Source organism: Canis lupus, chromosome 1 (genome assembly GCF_003254725.2).
Source record: "Canis lupus dingo isolate Sandy chromosome 1, ASM325472v2, whole genome shotgun sequence".
NCBI classification, from domain to species: domain Eukaryota; kingdom Metazoa; phylum Chordata; class Mammalia; order Carnivora; family Canidae; genus Canis; species Canis lupus.
The window spans coordinates 72,665,394-72,677,311 of NC_064243.1; positions in this window are offsets into that span (position 1 = coordinate 72,665,394).

Below are 11,918 nucleotides of genomic sequence, written 5' to 3' on the forward strand. Positions count from 1 at the left end.
ACTTTCCTTTATTTGAAGGCACGTTGGGGTAAACTTTGCCAAAGACTATTCTTTATCTTCAAGCTGATATTTGACCACCAATGAGCTATATTTTTCTTTTTTAAAAAATTATTTTTGAAGTATAATTGACATACCACATTATATTTTATTTCAGTTTCAGGTGTAAAATGTATTGATTCAACAATTCTGAACATTACTCAATGCTCACCATGATAAGTGTAGTCACTATTTGTCACCATACAGCATTATTATAATATTATTGACTATCTTACTGATGTACTTTCCATTCCTCTGACTTATCTATTTTATAACTGGACATTTTCACCTCTTAATCCCCTTCATCTATTGCTACCTGCCCAACACACACATCCCCTCCAGCAACCACCAGTTTATTCTCTGTATTTAAGAGTCAGCTTGTTTTTGTTTGTTTGTCTGCTTTATGTATTTAGGTGCTTTTAGTTTCAGGTATATGACATAGTGATACAACTTTTCTATCTGTTATGCTATGTTCACCACCAGGGTGATACTATTATAATATCATTGACTCTATTTCCTATGTTGTCCCCTTTATTCTCCTGACTTATTCATTTTATTTTATCTTATTTTAATTTTTTTAAAGATTTCATTTTTAAACAATCTCTACATCCAATGTGGGGCTCGAACCCATGACCCCAAGATCAAGGGTCACATGCTTGACTGATTGAAACAGTAAGGTGCCCCCCAACTTCATTTTATAACTGGAAGCCTGTATGTCCTATTCTTTTTCACCCATTTCCCCATCCTCCTTTTCCCTTTCATTTAACATTTCGTTCTCTGTATTTATAGGTATGATTCTACTTTTTGTTTGTTTCTTTATTCATTTGTTTTGTTTCCATTAAAAAAGATGAGATTTTGCCATCTGTGACAACACAGATGCATTTAAGGGTATTATGCTTAGTGAAATAAGTCAGACTGAGAAAGACAAATACTGCATGATTTTACTCATATATGCAGCTGTACTTTTAATTCAAGAGGAAGGTGGAGCATAACCCTTCCATAATCTCTTCTTTGAGAGTGAGAGCAAGCCCTGCTTCCTGATCTTTTGAATAGCAGGTGTGAATTCTAATGCTTGTAAGCTAAGCCCCCAGGGATGGCTGCAGTCAGTCCACTGAAAACCATATGTAGCAATGCCTGAACTCCCATGAGGGAAGTGTCCACCTGGCCTGCGTTACTGGCTAACTGTCAGGGCCAATAAAGTTACTGATGAGAATCTGTGGGATGGCTTTTCTTTCCATTTTCACTTGGATTCCAAACCTACGCGATAGAGCAAAAGGTTTATGGGAACATTAAATATCTCCACTAATTGTCTGACCTTCTATGATTGGGGCTTTGCAAGACATCAAAGCTCTAGTTTTCGGTGTAAGCTGAACTCAGCTGACCACATCAGAAAAAGAGAAATAACTGACCTTAGTTGGACTTTACCATGACTTCCATAGCAATGACCTTTGGTTTTTGCAATAACAAAGTTATAAATACATTATATCAGAACGGGTGGATGTGATTATACCATGTGTCTGCTTTTATAGGTGAGAATGTGAAAAAAATTCCTCCCTCAAGGTGGTCCATTTACTCCTAAATCTCAGCAAGAGTCTTGGTCATTTCAAGTAACTGGCTAGCCATTGGGGTGATCACGTTTCACTCCTAAATTCTGGGATAATCTTAGGAACTCTTAAGTCTTCTAGGGGGTTCTGAAAAGTCTGAATTAAAATGGGTCATGGGGAATTTGCTAGAGCAGTGGCATCACCCAGGATGATGCTAGTCCTTATCCATGTGCCCAGGATACTAATAATTGGACCCCATTTCAGCCCCAGACAGTGCTTCTCTTGATTTATTGTTCTGTTCCTGAGCCTCTCTGCCCAAACTTCCCATCTCCAGATTAGTTTGGAAGCTCTGGGATCAGTCTGCTTTTCTGGGGGCTGTGGAGTCTGTTGTGCCTTAGAGCAGCAATGGGAATTTAATCAGGGTTGAAGATACAGTTAATTAAACGAAACTAATAAGTATTTCCAGAGATCTACTGTGTGCAAGTCCCTGATTCTTGTCACTCTGTTGAAGGTAGTGGCATAGGAAAAAGAGATAAGAAATTTGGAGTCCTTGGAAATTTCAGACTTTGGAATAGGTCCTATGGCAACATAAGAGTACTGATTGACTTATGGGGGCACCTGGGGGAGCTTAGTAGGTTAAGCATCTACCTTCGGCTCAGGGTCCTGGGATTGAGCCCTGAGTTGGGCTTCCTGCTCAGCGGGGAGTCTGCTCATCCCTCTCCCTCTGTCCATCCATCTGACTGGTGCTCTTTTGCTTGCTCTCTCTCAAGTAATTAAATAAAATCTTAAAATAAAAAGTATACTGATTTATTTAGCACATTATTTATTTTGTATGTACTTTCTATTGTGATCTCACTGAACAACCATGGTAAGTGCTGATATCTCCATTGTACTGAAGCCCAGAGAGGCACTGTGTCTTGCCTGAGGCCAATGGCAAATGAGTGGCAGAGCTGAAATACTTGCATTTCTAACTCCAAAGTTGGTGATGCTGTATTGATTCCCAATTCTCTCCTCCAGACCCTGTCCAGGAAATAAACTGCAAGGCTATACTTGAAGCTACCAACTCATCTCAAATGCAGTGATCTTTTTATTTTTTTAAATTTTATTTATTCATTCACGAGACACACACACACACACACACACACACAGAGAGAGCGAGAGAAGAGAGGCAGAGACACAGGCAGAGGGAGAAGTAGGCTCCCTGCGTGGAGCCTGATGTGGGACTCAATCCCAGGACCCTGGGATCACAACCTGAGCCAAAGGCAGATGCTCAACTGCTGAGCCACTCAGGTGCCTCTGCAATGATCTTTTTAATTGTACAGCTATTTTTTGGCATTTCTGCAGCCATGCTGATGACGCCTACCTTATGCCAGCTCCCCGAAGGACAGTAGTGATGGAGAAGAATGTTCTGGTTGTTCTCTCTGTGGAGACTCATCTGACCAAAACCTAATTTCGTGAACCTAAGGGCTGCAGGAGCCGCTTCTCCATCTGGGTCCACACTGCTCAGAAGACTGAGCTTCCTTTGGCTGCAAGATGGTGAATCATCTCTCCCCCTTGTTGCTCAAATTGACCACTGGATGTGGGGCCTGCCTTCAGGAACCATGAATTATGAAAGCAGGTTCAAAAAGGTCATCAGCAGAAATGGGGGTTTCAATCCAATTAGATCCTGGGAATTGTCTTAATAACACTGACCATCACTAAATTTCAAAAATGGGCTTTGTCACTTTCCAGGCCTGGGCTGCAAAAAGTCTGGAGCTTTAATGACCTCTTATGTCCATTAAGGGATATGATAGACATGAAGTTTTATAAGGTAAGGACCAAAAATGGATCAAGCTTTTGATGCCAAAATTCCATTAAGCCTGCAATAAAGGACATAGCCGATCTATTTTGCAGATATATTTTCAGGTAGTGAAACCAAGTAAAATAATAAAACCTTTTAAATTTAATGTTTATTCTAGGGACTGATCATTTAAAAGAAAAAAAAACATTCTTAATGTGGCTGGGTAATATGTTTTTCTGCTCTCTTTTTCTTCAGGGGCCTAGTTATATTTTTTCTTTTCCCTAGGGACAAAATAATTTTGCTATAAGAGTATGTTGGCACATGGGAATAGATACAGGGCCCTTGCTGGATCTTTCTCTAGACTGACTTCTCTTTGCTTCTGTCACTCACCGAAAGGGCCACAGGAGATAAAGCAAGTCTCCCAGCCAGCCCTTATGATCTGGTTCAGCCCTACCCACTTAGTATTTATTTCATCCTCTTTCACTAAAATGAAAAAGCATTTAGCTTGTTCTTAGTGTGTTACTAACCATCATATAACTTGATAGAAGATTGGTGAGGAGAGGAAGTTGAATAAATCCAAGCAGGAGGAAAAGTTGTGAAAAAGAACAAATCTTTTGCTGCAAAAATAGCTTCCATCACCAGAGAGCCAGAAATTTTGTTCCTGGAATGTAAGGGAGCACACGGTTAGATTTCCAGAGAAACCAGGGGGCAGAAAATGTAGGGGAAAACCAGTGATGGAGGTAAAAGTGATTTCAGTGATGCTCCAGGTTCATCTGAGTTTCCCTGCATGGATGCAGGTGAAGAATAAGCAGTGCTAGCTTTAACGGGTTGGATTTGCCAGGTTTCTCTGATGATGGCAAACAGGCAAGTGCACAGAGTTGAGAGTGACAGCCTCTGAAGTCTCACCTGAAAGTGTGAGCAGTGACGAAGGGGTGTGCTCAATTGTCTGTGGGTCCTAGTGGGGCTGAGGATCCGTCGACCAGTAATACCAGGAATGCCAATAGTGGTCCTAGGCAGACAGTAAGGTGTTTAAATGAGGGCTGCTGGTGGCAGAGTGGCTGCAAGATCTAGGATGGGGCCGTGAGAGTTGCTGTTGGTCCAGAAGGGTAGGAGAACGTACCAAGAACCCCATCCTCCCGAAGAAAACAAAATTCCAAGAGAAGCCAGAAAAAACCCAAGCAACAACACTCTGTCACCGCTGCCACTGAAATATAGCCAAGCACTGTTGCATACGAGTGCGCCTATAAGAAAACAACAGAAGAACATTACAAGTAAAAAGAACAGGTAACTTCTAACCAAACCAAAGCCGGGAACACAGATGGCTCTAAAGATAGTGTCTCAGGGAAAGCCTTCGGTGAGAAAGAGTTGCTTCAATTTGGGAAAATTTACAGTTCAAGAAGGAGATGTAATGTGGATGAACCTTTATGTTCCTCACAGTGTAGACCCGAAATATGCAAAAATCAAATGATTTAAGAGAAACAGATCAAGTTACAACCACGGGGACACACAGCAGTAAGTCAGACACCTTCGTGGGTGCGATCCGTAAACAGACGTCATAAGTGCACTGATTTTATTTGTACAAAGGCACGATGCACGTGCACACAATTTGTTCCTACCTTGAAGGCTGCGAACACCGTCAAGAGGGGGTAACCGAACACGGTGCAAACTAAGGTCCGGTGAGTTATTAGAAGAAAATCCAAGGTTTACTAACAAGTAGCTGATCGTTTTTATGACACCGAAGCCTAAGTCTCAGCATTTTAATGGAATTCTGCCTCTAACTTTGATTCAATTTCTGCTCTTGTAGAAGACATGAGCCTTAAGTAGTGAGGTTCCCGTTGTAGCTGGGTGCCCGGGTAAGTTAATATGCAGACTGACTTGGCCCCTCACCCCCGCCCGCCCCCGCCCCCATGCTTGTGCACAATGCTTTGAATGTTCTGTGTTTTCCTTGCCTTTGATTGCCATTCCATCCCCGGCTTCTCATTTCCTCCTCTCCTGAGTTTTGGCCGGCATATTTTTGGAACTTAAAAAAAAATGCATCCTCTGTCTTTTCTCATAGGCTTCGTTTGCATGTTAGTCTATTTTGGATATTTTTTTTTCTCTGATGTCTTCAATATGCTTTATTTCCTGTTTTTATAGGCTTTATATAACTTAGGAAAAAATGTGATCCAAGACGTGTCTGGAGGAGAGGTGATTATTATTATTTTTTTACTGTAATATGGAATATATTGACCTGCAGTGTTTACATGGGGTGTGGTTTGCAGAGTTGTCTTTAGATGACAGTGATGGGAGTATTTTCAGGGGCTCTTCATCGTGGGGACCTGGGTACCCGGGAGGGCAGTGGTGGGACACACATGCAGACAATTAGCGTACATGCAAACAAGAGGGTGGGATAGTGTCTGTTATCCTTCCATTGGCCCCATTTCCTTCTCTTCCATATTAACATTATCAGTGACCATTGAACAGCAAAAGTCTGAACCGCTTGCTTCCACCTGTATGTGTATTTTTTCTAATTAATACAGTACAGTAACGTGAATGTATTTTGTCTTATGATTTTCTTCATAACACTGTCTTTTCTCTAGCTTACTTTATTAAGAATACAGCACATAATACATATCACATACCAGCTGTGTGTTAGTCCACTCTTTGTGTGGGCTAGGCAAGGCTAGCTGGTCAACAGTGTGCTAGTAGTCGTGAGTTCGAGGGGAATCAAAAGTTATATAGCGACCTTCGACTGCATGAGAGGTCAGGGCCCTTGACCCCCATGTTGTTCAAGAACCAATTGCACTTTTTTGTATTCAGTAAGTGCACAAATCCTAAGTATTCAGCACAAGGAATTTTGACAAATGTACACATCGTGATTACCACATAAAATGATTTCATCCTCCTAGAAAGTTCTTTTATACTTCTTTCCAGTTAGTTCCTATTCTCACGGCTCTCAACCACAGGAAACCTCTGACCTGCTATCTATCATATAGTTCAGCTTTCTATGCTCAAGAACTTCCTATAAATGGGACCATATGTGTTCTTCCATTTATGCATTATTTCATTCTGCATGTTATTTTTGAGATTTATCTGTATTATGTATATCAGTAGTATATTTGTTTTTTTCTTTGCTTCATAGTATTCCTGCATGAATATGCTGTAATTTTTTGTCATTTTTTTTAAATTTAAATTTTAGTTAGTGAATATACAGTACGATATTGGTTTCTGGAGTAGAATTCAGTGATTCATCACTTACTTACAACACCCAGTGCTCATCAGAACAAGTACCCTCCTTGATACCCATCACCCATCTAGCCCATCCTCCACCCACCTCCCTCCATCAACCTTTAGTTTGTTTTCTATCATTAAGAGTCTCTCATGATTTGTTTTCCTCTCTCATTTCTTTTCCCCCTTCCCATATGTTCATCTGTTTTCTTTCTCAAATTCCACATATGAGTGAAATTATATGTATACCACAGCTGGTTAACCCATTTTTCTATTGATGGAAATCTGGGCTGTTTTCAATTTTTTTTGTGAATAAAATTATTATTAATGGACAGGTCTTTTTATGAACACATACATTTGTTTTGCTTGGTCTATACCTAGGAGTGTTACTGCTAGGCCATAGGGTAGGTGAATACTTAAATTTATCAGAGAATGCCAATTTGTTTTCAAAGTGACTGTATGCTTTTAAACTCCCACCAGTAACCTATGAGAGTTCTAGTTATTCCACATCTTTGTCAACATTTGGAAGAGTTAGTTTTAATTTTAGCCATTATGGGACGCCTGGGTGGCTTAACGGTTTAGCGCCTGCCTTTGGCCCAGGGCATGATCCTGGAGTCCCAGGATCAAGTCCCACATTGGGCTCCCTGCGTAGAGCCTGCTTCTCCCTCTGCCTATGTCTCTGCACGCCCCCTCTGTGTCTCTCATAAATAAATAAATAAAATCTTAAAAAAAAATTTTGCCATTATTGTGACTGTGTGAAAGTATCTCACTGTGATTTTGCTTTGCATTTCCTTGATAGCTAATGAAGTTGAGCACCATTTCATATGCCTATTGAGTGTCTTTGTCCATTCTGGGTGGTATCACAAGAATACCATAGCCTGGGTGGCTTTACCACAAACATTTATTTTTTAGAGGTGTGGAGGCTGGGAAGAGACCAGTGCCTGGCTTGTAGACAGCTGTTTTCTTGCTGTATCTTCACATGCTGGAAAGAAAGAGACATGAAGGAATAGAGATAGAAAGAAAGATAAGTAGAGGGATAGAGATAGAGAGAGAGAGATAGAGATAGGGGGCTCTTCTCTTGTGTTTCTTCTTATAAAGGGTGCTAACTAATCGCCTTCTAATGACCCAATCACATTCTCTTGTCCCATCTTCTAGTAATATCACATCAGAAAATTTCAATATATGAAATTAGGAGGGTGACACAAACATTTTTTCTATAACATTGAGCATTTGAATATCTTCTTTGGTGAAGTATCTACTTAAGTCTTAAACCAATTTTATTGGGTTGTTTACATTTTGAATATTCCATTTCCTTTTGAAGAGCTTAAATTATTAATATGTTAAAATCAAGAGGCAACTAGATGCCTGGATTACCACAGGCTTTCAGATGTAATATCTGAATCAATACAATAAACTACCTTTTTCTTACTTGACAGGATAGGACTCTGAGCCTCAGTCGGATTGAAAACTCCTCTGAAAGGGGAAACTTTCTGACCTGAAGTATACAGCCCTTGGCGGTCAGTTCCACCAGATTTCACTGAGAAATGGGTGGGAGGGAAGCCATTACAGAAGAAAATTCATTTGCCTGGAGATTGGCCCTGGCTTTAAAAAAAATCGTTAAAAAAATCGTTTAAAAAAGTAATCTTTTATCTTAGAATACTTAGATTTTTACAAAAAAAGTTGCAAAGCTAATGCAAAGAACTGCCATATATCCAACTGGTCCTTGTTTTTCCTTTAAAGTTGTATTGAGATGAAATTCATATACCCTACAACTCTCCATTTACAATGAAATGGTTTTTAGCATATTCACATATATGTGACGTGCAACCATCACCACAGTCAATTTCAAAACATTTTATCATCTCAAAAAGAAACTCCATATACTTTAGGTATCACCCTCCATTCCTAAGTGACCATCAATCTACTTCTGTCTCTGTAGATTAACCTGTCCTGGATGTTTCATGTGAATCGAATCATACAATATGTGGTCTTTTGTCACTGGATTGTTTTGGTTCTGGCTGTTCCTAAGCTGCTGTGATCACTACCCCTCCTGGGCACTCTGCAAACTCTATTTCCAGTCCCCTTGCAGCCAGCTGTGGCACGTGGCTGAGTTCTGACCAAAGAAGTCCAAGCAGAAGTTCATGTGTGTGCCATTTCTAGGCCTGGCTCTTTGAGGGCAAAACCAACCCAAACATCCCAGCCCTCATCCTCATGCTCTTTCCTCATGCTTGGGCCGAGTGAAAAGAATTCTAAAGACCTAGACAAAGGTGAAAGCAGAAGACCAGAGGAGCCTGGGATGGCTGAATGAGGAGCAGAACCCTCCCCTGACTCTTACTGAAGAGTGGCTGGGGCTCTAAACAAATGTTTACTGTGTAAAATAAGCTCTTATGGTTTAGGAGTTGTTTGCTCCAGCATCTAGTTTTATCTACCTCTCCTACTAACACATTCTGTGAACATCCATGACTGTACATCCATGAGTGTACTTCTAGTGTGTAAAACTCTGATCAAAAACTCCGATCATGCCTGTCTTTTTATTAAGGTGTCTAAGACAAGCCATTCACTCAAGGCTAAGAATTAAGAATCATGATACATTTTCTGATGGTGCTCTGGCCTGGTGTGCCAGCACAAATTTGTGATACTTTCAAGCAGTCTTAAAAAAACAGGCCTTTCCTAAACTTAATATATTATTGAGTTGGAAAGAGCCAGAGAGGACATTCTTATGGAATAAATCCCATATATCCAAAAACATTTCTCAACGTCCTTATAGTGGATTCTCCAAGCTTAGCGTTTACTTCAATGTCTTTGCTCCATAATCTCCTAGAACATAGAAGCCTCCTTACGAAACATGAGGAACAGAGCTATGTGAATTTCAGGGCATTTCATGAATTATAAAAATCTGCTCAATTCCAAAGATCAAAACTTCCACCCATCTGGGGTATATAAATCCTATACATAGAATTTATGAGGAGGGTTATCTTGAATTATGTGTTGGGTGTTGGGTTTGGCACATAATAAATATAAATTATCCCCACAGGACAGTAGATTAACATCCAGGGAGAAAAAAAAATCAAGCATCTGTGAAATTTAAACAGGAAGATGCCCTACTCTTCTCAGAGAAAAAAGAGTTTATAATCCCTAGGAGATAAGAATGATGTTTTTAAGTTCTTTACTAACTCTTCCCCATGGGAGAAGGAGAGATTTATCTGCTCAGTGATATTTGGAAAAGGAGCCAAAACTTGGTTTACTCCTCTGGGTCTTCTCATTTTCATTTCTTTCTGCCCCCAAAGGTGCCTTCGACAGTCTGCTGGGCTGCTGGCTAGCAATGCTGTGGGAGACCTGTGAGCCAGCTGCCCCAGGAATTAGTGAGTGAGTCTGTCCAATTTTGATGGGAGGTGTTAGGAAGCCAATGGAGGCTGGCTTTCTAAGATACACCCTCTAGAACAGCTTCATTGGTAATCAAGCTCACATTTTCTTTTTCATCTCTCTGACCCTGTGTCTCTCAACTGGTTCTGAACTTGGAGTGTGCAGGGCATTAGCATTGGAAATACTTATTGGTCCCTTGGTTTCTAGCTGATGCACATCTAGTATATTGCATGTGACACACAAATCAATGACTACCTAAACCTTCCTTGCCATGTGCAAAATTGCACTGAGACTGTGTGTGACGTCAAAAGAACAATAGCATTTTTGAGTGTTCTCAAATAGATGGAAACTCCTTGAAAGGAGTGGAAAACTTGCATGAAAGGTAAAATCAGTCAAAGATGGCATATATGTAGGGGTTAAGTCACGTGGGAAAGACGGGTCTAATAGGAGGTCAGTGACTGAGGAGGCTGTTGTGTACTGGAATACTTCTGAAGATTAAATGTAGCCCTGCAGATGTCTATAAGTCTTGTATGTATGTAAGTTTATACGCAAGGAGACAAAAAAAAAATCTTTTCAGTGTACCTCAGCATATGTGGTTTCAGTTTTCCAGAGGTTATTTCTGGTTATTTCGGCCCTGACTTTTTTTCCCCTTCTAGTTGTGGTCTTTTCATGACATATAAGAAATGTTATAGCCAAATACACAAAGGGAATCTAAGGATTTTGAGTTCATGTGTATTTCTCTTATTAAAAATAATCCGGGCTTTTGAAATTTCCTTAGCATACCCACGTCAAGGATGTGTCAACAGGAACAATGTGAGATTTGACATGCTCTTCGTTATGTGGTTTTCTCTGGATATTTCTCCTCCACCCACACTTGCTCTGTAATGTATCATTTTTTTATTTTTATTTTTATTTATTTTTTATTTTTTATTTATTTATTTTTTTTTATCATTTTTTTTAGAAGAGAAGGTAAATGAACACTTTCGGGGACATCATCACAAATCAAAAAAAGAGTGAACACAGCCTGAAGAAAGAGAATGTCAAGAATGGATGTGAACCATGGATACGTGAACACAAGGATGAGATTGTGAAAGCTCGGGTTCCTGAGATGGCCTTTGCTCTATGGTTTACTAACACCTGAGTGGCTTTGTGAGCGTACCACACTCTCCTGGTTCTAATTTCCATCAATCACCTGAGTGTTGGCCAGCATCTGCTCAGCTAATCATATGACCTTCACATAACCTTAAAGAAGCGCACTGACATAAACGAAACATGTGTTGCAGTGTCTCGGAAGGATTCCCCAGCAGTGTTATTGGGAGAGGGGTGCCTTCACAGGGGCAGGAAGGGAGCCGTCTGCTGGAAGTCCTGAGCATCGCACCCTGCCCCTGCATCTGCTGTCTCTGTGGCCCCTCTGTCTCCTTCTCCTTCACTCCACAGAGATGAAGTTGGGTCCAGAGGCACTGGCCTTGGGCACCTGTAAGACTGATTCCAATGTGAGGAGCTCAGGATTCTTGCCAGTCGCCTAAGTGCTCAGTTCGGAGCCCCTCTTACTTTGGGCACGGGTGCATTCCCAGCAGCTTCCCCAGATGTGTTCTGTGGGAGAAGAGGGGGGAATCTGGTTTTCTGGACTGTGGTAATGTCTTCCTTAGGTAGGGATGCTTTACCTTTAGCCATAAGATCAGGCACATTTCCCTTTAGGTTTCTGGGGGAATATGAAATGAACATATAAATCTCATAGTTCAATACTTGAGAAATATTGAAGCCAAGGTTATTTGATGGCTCACTGATATCCTTGATGAAATTATGTTTTCTTTTAATTTAGATAGATTTTTTAAATAAGCCAGATAACTTAAAAAAAAAGATTTATTTATTTATTTGTATTTATTTGAGAGAGAGAGAGAAAGAGATCATGAGAGCAGGGTGAGGGGCAGAGGGAGAAGGAGACTCCCCACCGAGCAGGGAGCTCCTGTGGGGCTCGGTCCCAGGAC